This window comes from Scyliorhinus torazame, chromosome 20 (genome assembly GCF_047496885.1).
Source record: "Scyliorhinus torazame isolate Kashiwa2021f chromosome 20, sScyTor2.1, whole genome shotgun sequence".
In the NCBI taxonomy this organism is placed as follows: Eukaryota; Metazoa; Chordata; class Chondrichthyes; order Carcharhiniformes; family Scyliorhinidae; genus Scyliorhinus; species Scyliorhinus torazame.
The window spans coordinates 81,016,549-81,032,298 of NC_092726.1; the positions used below are offsets into that span (position 1 = coordinate 81,016,549).

The following is a 15,750-nucleotide window of genomic DNA, read 5'->3' on the forward strand; positions in this document are numbered from 1 at the left end:
AACAGAGGTAGAGTGTGCGAGAGAGAAAGAGAGTGTGTGAGTGAGGGAGAGAGTCTGTGAGAGAGGGAGCGTGTGAGAGAGCAAAGAAACTGTGAGAGAGGGAGAAACTGTGAGAGAGGAAGAGAGTATGCGTGAGAAGGAGATTGCGTGAAAGAGAGAGAGTATGTGAGAGAGGAAGAGAGTGTGTGAGAGAGGGAGCGAGTGTGAGTGAGGGCGAGAGTGTGAGAGGGAGAAACTTTGAGAGAGGGATAGTGTATGAGAGAGGGAGAAAGTGAGAGAGAGTGAAGAGTGTGAGAGAGAGAGTGTGAGAGCGGGAGAGTGTGTGAGAGATAGGGAGAGAGTGGAAGAGGGTGTGGGAAAGGGAGCGAGAGGGAGAATTTGTGAGAGAGGGAGAGTGTGTGAGACAGGGAGTGAGTGTGAGAGAGGGAGAGTGCGAGAGACAGTGGAGAGTGCGGGAGAGGGAGGAAGTGTGAGAGAGGGAGAGTTTGTCAAAGAGAGAGAATGTGCGAGACAGGGAGAGTGTATGAGAGAGGGAGAGTGTGTGAGAGTGTTAGAGAGGGAGTGTGTGAGAGAAGGAGTGAGTGAGAGAGGGATAGAGGTAGAGTGTTTAACAGAGGGAGAGTGTGTGACAGAGGTAGAGTGTGTGAGAGTGGAAGAGCGTGTGTGAGTGGGAGAGAGTCTGTGAGAGAGGGAGTGTGTGAGAGAGGAAAGAAACTGTGAGAGAGGGAGAAACCGTGAGAGAGGAAGAGAGTATGTGAGAGAGGGAGAGTGTGTGAGAGAGGAATAGAGTGTCTGGGAGACGGAGAGAGTGTGAGTGGCGGCGAGGTGGTGAGGGAGAAACTTTGAGAGACAGGGATAGTGTATGAGAGAGAGAGAGTGAGAGATAGAGAGAGCGTGAGAGCGGGAGAGTGTGTGAGAGAAGGAGAGTGTGTGCGAGAGGGAGAGTGGGAGAGGTTGTGGGAGAGGGGGAATAGAGGGAGAGTGCGTGAGAGAGGGAGATAGGGAGAGTGTGTGAGAGGAGAGTGCGTGGGAGAGGGAGAGAGTATGAGTGAGGGCGAGAGTGTGTGCGAGGGAGAAACTGTGAGAGAGTGAGAAACTGTGAGAGAGGCAAAGTGTGTGATAGTGAGTGAATGAGAGAGAGGGAGGGAGTGTGAGAGAGGGGAGAGAGGGCGAGTGCGTGATGGAGTGAGAGAGTGAGAAAGAGGGGGGAGTGTGAGAGAGGGAGAGAGTTTGAGAGTGGGAGAAACTGTGAGAGGGGGAGGGAGTGTGCGAGAGGGAGAGAGTGTGAGAGGGGGAGATACTGTGAGAGGGGGAGGGAGTGTACGAGAGGGAGAGTGTGTGAGAGAGGGAGAAACTGTGAGAGGGGTGCGATTGTGAGAGAGGGAGAGTGTGTGAGAGGCGGATAGAGTGTGAGAGAGGGACAAGTGCGACAGAGCGAGGGAATGTTTGAGAGGGAGAATGTGTGTGAGAGAGGGAGAGTGTGCGAGAGAGGGAGAAAGTGGCAGGAGGGAGAAACTGTGAGAGGGGGAGAAACCGTGAGAGGGAGAGTGTGGAAGGGAGTGAGAGTGTATGAGAGATTGTCAGATTGTGAGTGAGGGAGAGAGTATGAGTGAGGGCGAGAGTGTGTGAGAGGGAGAAACTTTGAGAGAGGGAGAGTGTGCGAGAGAGGGAAAGAGTGACAAAGAGGGAGAGTGTGTGAGAGAGGGTGAGTGTGTGAGATAGGGATATTGTATCAAAGATGAAGAGAGTGTGTGTGAGAGGGAGAGTATGTGAGTGGAAGCGAGAGTGACAGAGGGAGAGTGTGTGAGAGATGGAGAGTGTGAGAGAGGGAGAGGGTGAGAGAGGTAGGGAGTGTGTGAGAGAGGGAGAGAGTGTGAGAGCGGGAGAGTATGTGAGTGGGAGAGTTTTCGATGGAGAGAATGTGAGACAGGGAGAGTGTGTGAGAGAGGGAGAGTGCGTGATAGATGGAGAAAGTGAGTGAGTGATAGTGTGTGAGAGAGGGAGAGAGAGAAAGTGTGTGAGAGGGGGTTGGAGTGTGCGAGAGGGAGTGAGTGTGAGGGAGGGAGAGTGTGTGAGAGAGGGAGAGTCTGTGAGGGAGGGAGAGTGTGTGAGAGAGGGAGAGTCTGTGAGAGAGGCACAGAGTGTGTGTGTGAGGGAGAGAGAGTGTGAGAGAGTGAGAGAGAGACTGAGTGAGAGTGTGTGAGAGAGAGAGGGAAAGTGTGTGAGAGGGGGTGGGAATGTGCGAGAGGGAGTGAGTGTGAGGGAGGGAGAGTGTGAGAGAGGGAGTGTCTGCGAGAGAAGCATAGTGTGTGTCAGTGAGGGAGAGAGAGTGTGAGAGAGGGAGGGAGTGAGAGAGGAAGAAACTGTGAGAGGGGGAGAAACTGTGAGAGGGAGAATGTGAGAGAGAGGTAGAGTGTGTGAGAGAGGGAGAGAGTGTGGGATGGAATGGGAGAGTGTGAGAGAGGGAGATAATGTGAGAGAGGAAGAGTGCGTGAGACACAGAGTGTGAGAGAGAGAGGGAGAGAGTGTGTGGAAGGGAAATGAACATACATGAAATAATGCTGAAATATGCTGGTTTCAGCCTTATTATGAAAATACATTGTCCTCCGAAAGATAACAAAATGTGTACTAGAGTTGCTTATAGCGAAGGGCAAGAACATACGTGCTACATGTTTCATCGTACGTACTTTCCAAGGTCTATTTAATATAAACTTGCCTGATTATAAAAATCATGCTGTCTGCAATCAAATCTCAGAGTGCGGTGCAATGGCTTTGCAGCTAGAACACTCTCTCTCGGCGAATATATTTGTGTAAATAAATTTCCTTAAATCGAACCTCGAGGAATTTGTCTTTATTATGATTTCCATGACAAATTGGCGTCGTCGTTGCAGTTTCCCTAATTTAAAGGGACGTGAACCTAGAAACGAATCTCTAAACAGGGCTCTCTCAGCTGAAAGGGAGAGAGCTACAGCGCGACCCCAGCTGAAAGGGGGGTCTGCGGCTCGGCAGCCTTAATTACCGGCCAGTGACTCATGCTCGGAGAGTTATCTTAGTTAATAAATTAATGATAGCTGCATGGGAAGAAAAAGGTGCCTTAGAGATTAAAATAAATAAAAAAAGACTTCGAAGTTCGTGAAATGATAAACAGCGGTGTGCACTCCCTGTGGTATTTGTAAATGATTTCCGATTTGCGCGGTTGTTGTTATTGTTATTTATATGTTCTAAAGTATTTTGCAGAAGCAACGATGAGCACTAAACTCGCCGCTCCCTCACAGGTCGTCCCAAAGCCTCGGTAAAGATATCCGGAGCGAGAAAGAAGGTGAAGTCCGTAAAGAGGACAGATAAGGGAGTCAAAATGAGTCCGAAAATGGAAAAAAACAATCGTAAAGCAACAGATGAGGTTGGTGAACCTATATGTCCCGCATAGGAATCTAATGAAGCTGACCCCCTTTCGGACAAAAAAAACAGGAGAGTGAAAGTAAATGGAAGATTAAGGTAAAAATGTAACAGATGGGTTCCTGTCGAAAAAGGAATTCAGATTTGTGTACGAGATAAGGCTACTGGTTAACTGTGATATTTGTGAGCTGTGAGAATCTGTGTGTTTTGTTAAAACCAATTAATTTTAGTCAAAGCATGAAGTGCTAAGTGGGTTGTATTTTTTTTATCGTCTGTCATTGTGAGTCAGAGTCAGAGATTATAACTTAAGTGATGCGTGTTGATGTTTCTCCAATGAATTGAAACATTGGAAATTACGATCAGTTTAAAAGAAAGAATGTGCCCTTACGAATAAAAGTAATTGAATACGAATCAGTTTTTATATTATGTGAAAAGTCGTAAATGGCATCATGCCAAGTTCACCGCCGCTTAGATTCTGCAGGAAACATTAACCATTTCAGCAGACAGTTGACCTTTTCTGAATTGACAAAGAAAAAATATACGTCTCCAAGAATAGCTAATGCCGATAAAATCAATCATTGGAAATTTACTTAAATGTGTGCATCCCAGGGGACGTTTTGCTGCTTCTGAAATACTCTTATGGTGCATCTTGGTCAGCTTTGAGTGATGGGATTGCAGTCCCGACGGCATAAATGGCGGCTGAGTTCCCAATAACAATGATCATTTGAATGAAGGAAATGAGTCCCTCGAATACTGGTTGGAAATAGAGGGAAAGAGGCTGTCATGCAAGGGGGCCAAGGAGTATTTAACCCCCAGGAACGATGTACCGCAACTAGCGTCACCTGACCCTATTAAGCAGACATCCACTCTGTAACTTAGGAGCAGTAATACATCGCATTGATAACGGAATGTTTATAGAACTGTCTCAAATACGAGCTCACCAGCTGCAAAATGTAATAACTTGTGAGCCTGCACCCGATCGTTAAAAACTGCAGGAAGTCTTAAAAAGGATTAATGACCCTTGGGCACAGTTATTAAAACACCTGATATAGTCCAGACGAGAAAATCTAGTGACCCATTGTACGTGTTGGTGTGCTCATGAGGATGAGCGCGCATCCAATTTACAAACATAAAGTCACTAAGGAAAGCAGACCAAATTGCATATCACTCGTTTATATTTTTCGGTGTTGTGAGATTAGGAATGTTAGTACAGTTGAGCCATAGTCAGAGAGACATTTTTAGGATGGGTTTAACTTCAGAACCCCATTTAACATTGGCTGGAAAACATCCCGCTGAGGCAAAGCAAATAGGAGAACTGATCAAAGAGGCCAAAGGAAAAAAGTAATCAGTGGGGTTTACCTAGAAATGGACGGACGAAATTGCCTGATAAAATTTTATGGCAAACAGGAGGGCAAAGTGACCTGGAAAGAGGAGCAATGGCCGCTACATTTGAAAGACAACAACCTCCCCGAGAGAGCCTGCATTTACTCCCTTCAATCCTGACCGAGGTACTGCCACATCTATGGGCCCAACATAAATAGCATGCTGGAGAAGTACATTCTGCCCCTGCGCATAGGGCGCAGATACAGAAGAACATTGCCCTGCCCTGCTTAAAACTATACACGTTGGCAACGGAAGCAGAAAACGTGATAGAGGAAGTGAACAATGCACTATTACAGCAAGGGGTGCTAAGGAGAACACAAAGCCCCCGTAACACCCCTATACTCCCCATTCCAAAGGTAGGAAGACCCAACGAGTGGTGGTTTGTGCAAGATCTTAGAGCCATCAATAAAATTGTTGTCACTATTGCTCCATTGACATAAATGTAATTTTGTCTTCTATACCATTAACAACGGATCCTTTCTCAGCCTTTTTCTCCATACCATACCCAGAAAGTCAATATATATTTCCCTTTACATATCGGAATTAACAGCATTAAAAGAGACTTGGACGAATGCCAGTTGTCTGCAGGACGAACATTCCCTCAATATACTGACAGCCTCAGAGGGAGGGCTAATTTGTCAACATAATACCCTTCTGTTATTATCACATCTTGTAGAAAGAGGGCATAGGGTCTCAATGGACAACCTGCAATTCTGTCAGGAGGCTGGTCAGTATTTGGGCTTTCAGCTGCAGCAAGGACAGCGGAGGCTTGGGTCTGAAAGCGGACAGTCTGCAGCAAGGGTTCCAACACCACGCACGGAAAAGGAAACCGTTACCTTCCTCGGAATGGTGGGCTATTGAAGGCAGAGGATCCCGGACTGTAGAGAGATGGACACAGTATTGCGCAAGGCTACCCTACAGGATGCCCCTTCAGTTGTTACCTGGATCCCAGAGAGGGAGCAAGCATTTCGTAATTTGAAACAAGTTCCTGCGTTGGAAATTTCTAATTTCAGCAAGCCCTTTACTCTTTATGTGAATGAAGCAGGGGGATTGCAACAGGGGTCCTGGTGCAAGAGCATTGAGGAGTGAAAAGACCGCTTGCCTATTACTCGGTGGCCTTATGTACTGTGGTCAAGGGTATGCCTTAATATGGGCAGATGAAGCATCATTACAATATGTCCAGGCCGTGTGTGAAACCGCTGAAACAACACCATGAAAAGGTGCGGCAGACTCAGATGCAGCCAAAAGAGGGAAATACACACCCTTTAAACCTGGAGAATGTTTATGTGAAAGCAGTTGTTATGGGCGAGGCATTTTCAGAACCCCAAAATGTACTATGGAGTTCAACCAACCTCCACCTTTAATGTATTTCTTGCTTTTCCTAGCGCACGCTTGTTCCCTAGGTGTGGAATTACAATTATGGACACGTGGGTTTTTAAACACAAAACAATGTTTATTCCATGAACTCAACTAAACATCTTAAATAAACATTGGATCTCTTAACACCCCTTACTTCAAAGATAACTCCGAAAATATTGCAACAGTAAATAATTCCTCAAATTGTTCCTTCAAACTTCCAAGAGACTTAACACCTTTAAACAGAATCACATCAGGATAAAGGCTTTACTATTACGAGTTTAAATCACCCAAATGATCCAGAGATAGTCTTTCATGGCAGAGCTGCAGCTCACTGCAAACACAGACACTGCCAAGCTATTTTTAAACTGCAAAACTGCAGCTCTCTGGAAACACACACACACAAGCTGCTTTTCCAAACTGAATCTTCCAAAATGACTGACCTGAGCTCAGCCCCACCCATTCTCTGACATCACTGTTTTCTTAAAGGTACATTGCTTAAACATCCATGTCTTAAAGGCACTCTCACATGACACCTCCCCCCGCCCCCCAGAAAAAAAAATAAACAATGAACTTCAAGGTGGTTTTATTTTTCACGTTTGCACCATCCACTAAGAAATGCAGACAGTAAATATACATTTTCATTTAAAAAAAAAAAAACAACACCCTCTAACAGATATAATAATATAGTCCATTTTTCTTTGCTGTTCTTCCTCCAACCGAAATCCTTCTCGATTTCGGCATTTCTCTTCAGAATCATATAATTTAGGTCAATCTGACCACAGAGCTCCTTGCAATTCTCCAATACAGGAACATTGGTTACCACAGCTTTCAGGCAGTCAAATGCCTGTTGAAAGTCCGCTGTCCCTAGAAATTTTTGACGTTTCTTTAGCAAGTCCATCAGTCAAGTAATCACTCCACAAACCTTCTGCACAACTGTTCGACCAAAGCAATTCATGATAAGAATTCGCATTATTTCCCTTCGTCTTGAGGATAACGGAAACTCCGCAAGGAAAGTGATTCGGGCTTCTCCAAATTCACGTTCGGCTAGGTTTATCACCAAACCCGCCTACTGAAGTCGATCGAAGAACACCATACGATGTTTTAAATGTTCTTTCCATGCCTGGAAGTTAGAAATAAAAGAAGATTATCCCACTTTCTCAATGCAATCCTTCAATGGTGGGGCAGGATAAGAGTCCATTCATGTAACTGTATTCACCTTTCTGTAGTCCAAACACAACCGTTGGGTACCGTCTGCTTTAGGTACCATCACTATGGGTGAGCTCCAGTTGCTGCAACCCAGTTCAATTATGGCATTTTTAAGCATACTTTCAATCTCTTTGTTAACCTATGCCAATTTTAAAGGATTAAGTTTATATGGATGTTGTTTGATAGGAACAGCATTTCCCACATCTACATCATGCATAGCCATTTTAGTACATCCCAATATATCTCTACAAACTTGCCGATGTGATATCAATAAATCTTTCAGGTCAGTTCGTTTTTCCTCTGGACGGTAACTTAACAATTCATCCCAATGTTTAAGAACATCCTCTTTTTCTAATTTGGTTTGAGCAAAATTCACAAACATCTGGATTTGGTTCGTCACTTTGAGTTAGAATCATTAAAACCTCCTTTTTCTCTCCTTCCCTTTCAAAGTACTTTTTAAGCATATTCACATGACACACTCGGTGAATCTTCCTTCTATCTGGTGTTTTTAACCACATAATTCACGTCACTTAATTTCCTTTCAATCGGATACGGTCCACAAAACCGAGCTTTTAAAGGCTCCCCTACCACTGGTAACAAAACTTTATCCCCAGTGGCAAAACTACAAAGGTTGGATTTCTTGTCCGCTACCCGTTTCATCACATTTTGTGCAACTTTCAAATGTTGTTTAGCCATTTCACCTGCTCTATTTAATCGTTCCCTAACATTTGACACGTAATCCAATCGTGTAATTTCCGATTTCTCACCCACCAATTTTTCCTCAATCAATTTAAGTGGTCCTCATACCTCATGACCAAAAGTTAGTTCAAAAGGACTAAATTTGGTAGACTCATTAGGTGCATCCCTAATTGCAATCAATACGAATGGGATTCATTTATCCCAATCCTCTGGATAGTCTTGACAATAGACACTCAACATTATCTTTAATGTCTGATGCCACTTTTCTAACGCTCCCTGTGATTCTGGATGGTACGCAGTTGATTTAAATTGTTTTATTCTTAAGCAGTCCATAACTTTGTTGAATAACTGTGAAGTAAAATTCGTTCCTTGATCCGATTGAATTTCTGTGGGTCGTCCACATCTAGTAAATAATTTAAGTAACTCCTCCACAATCCTTTTAGCTGTAATATTACGTACTGGAATGGCCTCTGGAAACCGAGTAGACAGATCCATTACAGTCAAAAGATATTGATTCACACTTTTTGTTTCAGAAAGCGGTTCTACACAATCGATTAGGACCCTTGTAAAAGGTTCCTCAAATGCTGGAATGGGTATTAAGGGTGCTGGTTTTATCATGCTTGAGGTTTCCCTATCATTTGACATGTGTGACATGATTGACACAATTTAAGTACATCTTTATGTAGTCTAGGCCAATAAAAATGTTTCTGGATTTTAGCTTGAGTTTTCCTTATTCCCAAATGACCTCCCACTGGTACCGCCTGTGCAACTCGCAACACCTCCTTCCTATGCCCTACCGGCAAGACAACTTGATGAACTTCTGCCCACTTTTCATCCGCCAGAATATGTACAGGTCTCAATTTCCTCATCAAGACATCATTTTTACAGTAATAACACTCTGGTATACTGTCAGATTCCTCTTCCGTATATGCTTTCTGATTTGTCCATTTTATTTCTACATCTTTCTGTTGTAACTCCGCCAATTTTCCTGAACTAAAAATATCCGCCTCATCCTCCACCTGTTCTTGTTCTTTTTCAACCATCTGATCAAAAATCGTATTTGATAATTGCACTTCTACTTCATCTTCACTCTTTGATTTCTCCTCTTGTCTTAACCTGTGACTTTGCGACCCGGTTACTACACAATCCGGAACAATCCCAGGATATTCGCCGTTCAACAATTCAGTTGACTGGTTTTACGCTGGCTTATCAACCACAGTCGGCATCACTCCCACCTGCGATCCAGCTATATCATTACCCAAGATAAACTGTATTACTGGACAAGATAATTTATCTATTACTCCTACTACCACTTCACCACTCTTCACTAGACTTTCCAACCTTGCCTTATATAATGGAACGCTACTCCTCTCACCCTAAATTCCACATATCACCACCTTTTCTGGCAACATTCATCGCAAACTACATAATCCCTCATCACTTACCATTAAACGTTGGCTAGCCCCTGTATCTCATAAAATTGTGACTTCTTTACCTGTTCCTCTTGATACACATGAGTAAACTTTACCCACACAAGTAAATTATTTAAAAACATCTGGCACCTTCTTAACAATTACTTCTTGAACAGGCTGTACAATCGTTTGCACCTCCTTCGCTTCCCTTGGGCTTTCCATGGCCACTCTAACAAACCCCACTGTCTTATCCTGTTTTACCACATCAGCCTTCCCAGTGCTTTTCTTCAACCACCAACACTGTGACGTTACATGGCTTACTTTATTACAGTGAAAACATCTGAGACTTTTCATTTCTTTTCCACCCTCCTGGATTTCTTTTTTAATCTGAAGTACACTGTCTTTATTGTCTCCCATCAGATCACCTTTACCTTTACCACTTGAGTATTTCTCATGTCCCCAGTTTATATCCCTCACCGGCTGAAACTGATGTCGGAAACCAATCTTTGGTTTATGAACTAATACATAATCATCTGCCATTTCCGCTGCTAATCTCGCAGTTTGAACCCTCTGTTCTTCCATATGAAATGAAATTAAATGAAAATTGCTTATTGTCACAAGTAGACTTAAATGAAGTTACTGTGAAAAGCAGCTTGTCGCCACATTCCGGCGCCTGTTCGGGGAGGCTGTTACGGGAATTGAACCGTGCTGCTGGCCTGCCTTGGTCTGCTTTCAAAGCCAGCGATTTGGCCCTGTGCCCTCTCACTGCATCAGGAATTGAATTTTTAAACTCCTCCAAAAGTATATTTTCTCTGAGAGCTTCATACGTTTGGTCTATTTTCAAAGCCCTGATGCACCTATCAAAATTACTCTGTTTGAGCCTTTCAAACTCCATATATGTTTGACCAAATTCTTTCCTTAAATTCCTAAACGTTTGTCTGTAAGTTTAAGGCACTAGCTCATATGCACTTAAGATGGATTTCTCTACCTCCTCATACGTTCCAGAAACCTCCTCCGGCAGTGATGCAAACACTTCACTCTCTCTACCTAACAGCTTTGTTTGAATCAGTAACACCCACATGTCCAGTGGCCATTTCATTTGTTTAGCTACCTTCTCAAATTAAATGAAAAATACTTCCACTTCCTCCTCGTCAAACCTTGGCAATGCTTGGACATATTTAAATAGATTCCCACCAAGCCTTCGACTATGACGCTCTTTCTCACTATCCTCATCACTATCATCCAACTGTACATTTCCCTTTATGTCTGCCAATTTTACCTGACTGTCATGTTTCATGGCCATTTTCTGAATTCTATCTCCCTCTCTTTATCTTTTTCCCTGATCCTTATCATGTTTCTTTTCTTTTTGTTCTGCTAGGGCTAATCTTTCTTTTCTCCATTCTTCTCTCTCCTTTTATTTTTCCTCTTTCTCTCTTTTTCTTGCTTTTTCCTCTATCAGTTTCACTTTATTTTTCCTCTCTCTCACTCTCGTATGCCAGCCTCTTCAATTCTTTCTCATGTTCCATTTGTTTAATTTGCAACTGAATTTTTGCCATTTCCAATGAGTCAAACTCTATCTCAGGCAACTTTAAATGCTTAACCACCGCCATAATTACCTCATCCTTTCGTATTTTGTCAGGTAATGTTAACTGCAATGTCCATGCCAAATCCTACAGTCTGCTTTTCGTTTCTGTCCGTAAAGCACTACATGTGACATTCTCCATCCCAAAACTTTGAGCCTCTGAAAGAGCCATTGTTCACAACATTCTCCCCACTTAAAATACCACACCAAAAAGCAACAATCTTTCACTGTCTTAAAGTTCACAAAAGCCAATCCAATAGATAGATTTTTCTCCCCCTCGAGCCCCCAATTGTTATGGTTGAGGAGTTTTCAGAACCCCAAAATGTATCATGGAGTTCAACCAACCTCCCCTTTAAAGGATTTGTTGCTTTTCCTAGCACATGGCTTGTTCCCTAGGATGGAATTACAATTATGGACAAGTGGGTTTTTAAACACAAAACAATGTTTATTCCATGAACTCAACTTAAAATCTGAAATAAACATTGGAACTCTTAACACCCCTTACTTCAAAGATAACTCCGAAAATATTGCAACAGTAAATAATTCCTCAAAATGTTCCTTCACACGTCCAAGAGACTTAACACCTTTAAACAGAATCACATCAGGTCAAAGGCTTTACTATTATGAGTTTAAATGACCAAAATGATCCAGAGATAGTCTTTCATGGCAGAGCTACAGCTAACTGCAAACACAGACACTGCCAACTCTTTACAAACTGCAAAACTGCAGCTCTCTGGAAACACACAGACACACACAAGCTGCTTTTCCTAACTGAAACTTCCAAAATGGCTGCCCTGAGCTCAGCCCCACCCACTCTCTGACATCACTGCTTTCTTAAAGGTACATTGTTTCAACATCAATGTCATAAAGGTACTCTCACCTGACACAGTAAAGAAAGATTCTTTTTCTCCTCGGTGGAATGGACGCTACCAAGGACTGCTAATAACCCGAACAGCCGTTAAATGAAAAGAAAATCCAGATGGGATCCACGCAACTCGTGTAAACTACATCATACGGAACTTTCAGAGGACTAGCGAAACGCTAGCCTGAAGAGAATGACGGCGTTGATGTTTTAATATTATCATATTACTCCAACTTCATGTAGAGGGTAGACTGCATTCTAACACCTTAATATACATGTCTCACTTATGCGCAGAGAGAGTAAATAAATTCAGTTGTTGGGTTTGTACACACATTCCAAGACGTTTGGGGAGGGCTTCCCTGTGCGACCTATCCCATTCACCAATAAAGAGTTAGCAGAATGGGCTCTAAGACAAAATAGTACAGGACGTGGTGAAGAGACACAGAATATGTTCGATTGGAGATTAACTGGATACGATACGAATATGTTTGAGGAATGGTGGGGGCCTAGGTTTAATGTAACACGTCGAACGCCCTGGTTGATCCTTCCCAATTATACTGGAGTCCCAAAAGGAACAATATGCTTTAAGAATCATATAACATATGGGACCCACTCAGTAGGCACGAGTCAGTGCGACCAGACCTTGAATTGGCACTACAGCTAAAGGACTATTCATCTTTGATTAGTCAGGAGACGAAAATCAAACTAGTGGAGGCTCCTGGGAAGGGGACCGATTAGACTAATGATGACTGATAGTAAAGGAAACCTGACCGCATGTAACAGCACATATTTTATCTGTGGACGTAAGGCGCACCCGTGGTTACCAGAAAATTGGGAAGGCTCCTGATATTTGGGATATGTATCCCCTTATGTAACATCACGTCCAGCAACTGCAGGACAATCCCCATCACAGGACGACACGAAGTGGTATGAAATGGGCACAAATGCTGGGAATAATGATACCACCATTAGGAATAGCCAGTAATGCATACGAACTACGCGAACTGCGAGACATCCTTGAGCAGGTAGCTAATGACACTGCAGAAGCTGTTAACCAGATAGAAACTGAAATGGTCGCTGTAAGAGCGGTTGCCCTGCAGAATAGGATGGCTCCTGATTTCTTGTTAGCTGAAAAGGGAGGCACCTGTGCCCTGACTGGAAGTTACTGTTGCACATAAATCCCTGATAACTCAGAAAAATTGATAATCAGGCGGATCACATTCGTGGAGAGGGAACAAGATTTCATGAGAAGCAGGGATGGGACTTTGACTTTGGATGGTAGGATCGTCAGGACAGAGGGTTGTGTTCTGGATTATAATCGCCATTGTAATCTTGATTGTCGATGGTTACTGTTTTAATATTGCGCAAGATATTTTTATTGTACTAACACGGGAACAGCCCTAGCCACCTGACCTCCTTCCTACCAGCTCATAACACGCAGGGAACTGTCACACGTCCGTTCCCTTACATTATAAACCATCCTTCTCTACGGAGTACACGATAATTTACTAAAAGGTGTTGATCAAAAGATCAACAATTAGGGAATTGTGGAAGGGAAATTAACATAAATGAAATACTGCTGAAATATTCTGGTTTCAGTCTTATTATGAAAACACATTGTCCTCCGAAAGATAACAAAGCAAACATACGTATTAAGCATTTCATCGTACGTACTTTCCAAGGCAGATTTAACATAAACTTGCTTGTTTACTTCAGATTATATAAACGTGCTAACTTCAATCGAATCTCAGAGTGCTGTGCAATATATTTGTGTAAATACATTTCCTTAAATCGAACCTCGAGGAATTTGTCTTTATTATGATGTCCACGACAGTGGGAGACAGTGAGGGTCTTAGAGTGGGAGATAGTGAGGTGTGCGAGAGTGGTATACATTGAGGCGAATGAGAGTGGGAGATAGGGAGGGGTGTTAGAGTGGGAGGCAGTGAGGTGTGTGAGAGTGGGAGAGAGTAAGGTGTTTTAGAGTGGGGGAGATGGTGGGGAGTGACAGTGGAATATAATGACGGGTGTAAGAGTGGGTAACAGAGAGGGTTTGAGTGGGAGAAAGTGAGGGGTATGAGAGTGGGAGACAGTGAGGGGAGTGAGAGTGGGAGACAGTGAGGGGAGTGAGACTGGGAGACAGTGAGGGGAGTGAGAGTGGGAGACAGTGAGGGGAGTGAGAGTGGGAGACAGTGAGGGGAGTGAGAGTGGGAGACAGTGAGGGGAGTGAGAGTGGGAGATAGGGAGGGGTGTTAGGGTAGGAGGCAGTGAGGTGTGTGAGAGTGGGAGAGAGTAATGTGTTTTAGAGTGGGGGAGATGGTGGGGAGTGACAGTGGAATATAATGACGGGTGTAAGAGTGGGTAACAGAGAGGGTTTGAGTGGGAGAAAGTGAGGGGTATGAGAGTGGGAGACAGTGAGGGGAGTGAGAGTGGGAGACAGTGAAGGGAGTGAGAATGGGAGACAGTGAGGGGTGTGAGAGTGGGAGACAGTGAGGGGAGTGAGAGTGGGAGACAGTGAGTGGTGTGAGAGTGGGAGACAGTAAGGGGAGTGAGAGTGGGAGACAGTGAGGGGAGTGAGAGTGGGAGACAGTGAGGGGAGTGAGAGTGGGAGACAGTGAGGGGAGTGAGAGTAGGAGACAGTGAGGGGAGTGTGAGTGTGAGACAGTGAGGGGAGTGAGAGTGGGAGACAGTGAGGGGAGTGAGAGTGAGAGGCAGTGGGGGAGTGAGACTGGGAGACAGTGAGGGGAGTGAGACTGGGAGACAGTGAGGGGAGTGAGACTGGGAGACAGTGAGGAGAGTGAGAGTGGGAGACAGTGAGGGGAGTGAGAGTGGGAGACAGTGAGGGGAGTGAGAGTGGGAGACAGTGAGGGGAGTAAGAGTGGGAGACAGTGAGGGGAGTGAGAGTGGGAGACAGTGAGGGGAGTGAGAGTGAGAGACAGTGTGGGGAGGGAGAGTGGGCGACATTGAGGGGAGTGAGAGTGGGAGACAGCGAGGGGAGTGAGAGTGAGAGGCAGTGATGGGAGTGAGAGTGGGAGACAGTGAGGGGAGTGAGAGTGGGAGACAGTGAGGGGAGTGTGAGTGAGAGACAGTGAGGGGAGTGAGAGTGGGAGACAGTGAGGGGAGTGAGAGTGGGAGACAGTGAGGGGAGTGAGAATGGGAGACAGTGAGGGGAGTGAGAATGGGAGACAGTGAGTTGTGTGAGAGTGGGAGACAGTGAGGGGAGTGAGAGTGGGAGACAGTGAGGGGAGTGAGAGTGGGAGACAGTGAGGGGAGTGAGAGTGGGAGACAGTGAGGGGAGTGAGAGTGGGAGACAGTGAGGGGTGTGAGAGTGGGAGACAGTGAGGGGAGTGAGAGTGGGAGACAGTGAGGGGAGTGGGAGTGGTAGACAGTGAGGGGAGTGAGAGTGGGAGACAGTGAGGGGAGTGAGAGTGGTAGACAGTGAGGGGAGTGAGAGTGGGAGACAGTGAGGGGAGTGAGAGTGGGAGACAGTGAGGGGAGTGAGAGTGGGAGACAGTGAGCGGTGTGAGAGTGGGAGACATTGAGGGGAGTGAGAGTGGGAGACAGTGAGGGGAGTGACAGTGGGAGACAGTGAGGGGCGTGAGAGTGGGAGACAGTGAGGAGAGTGAGACTGGGAGACAGTGAGGAGAGTGAGAGTGGGAGACAGTGAGGGGATTGAGAGTGGGAGACAGTGAGGGGAGTGAGAGTGGGAGACAGTGAGGGGAGTGAGAGAGGGAGACAGTGAGGGGAGTGAGATTGGGAGACAGTGAGGGGAGTGAGAGAGGGAGACAGTGAGGGGAGAGAGAGTGGGAGACAGTGAGGGGAGTGAGAGTGGGAGACAGTGAGGAGTGTGAGAG

At 44.9% G+C, this 15,750-nt stretch overlaps 1 long non-coding RNA gene across 1 annotated transcript in view; it reads right to left on the bottom strand.

Moving 5' to 3' along the window:
- Nucleotides 1-6,244: 6,244 nt before the first annotated feature.
- Nucleotides 6,245-15,750, bottom strand: part of LOC140396761 (uncharacterized) — a 159,010-nt gene continuing 149,504 nt past the window's right edge. Inside the window, exon 5 of the long non-coding RNA XR_011936627.1 lies at nucleotides 6,245-7,258. This is a non-coding gene — a long non-coding RNA (uncharacterized lncRNA). The remainder of the gene's footprint in view (nucleotides 7,259-15,750) is intronic.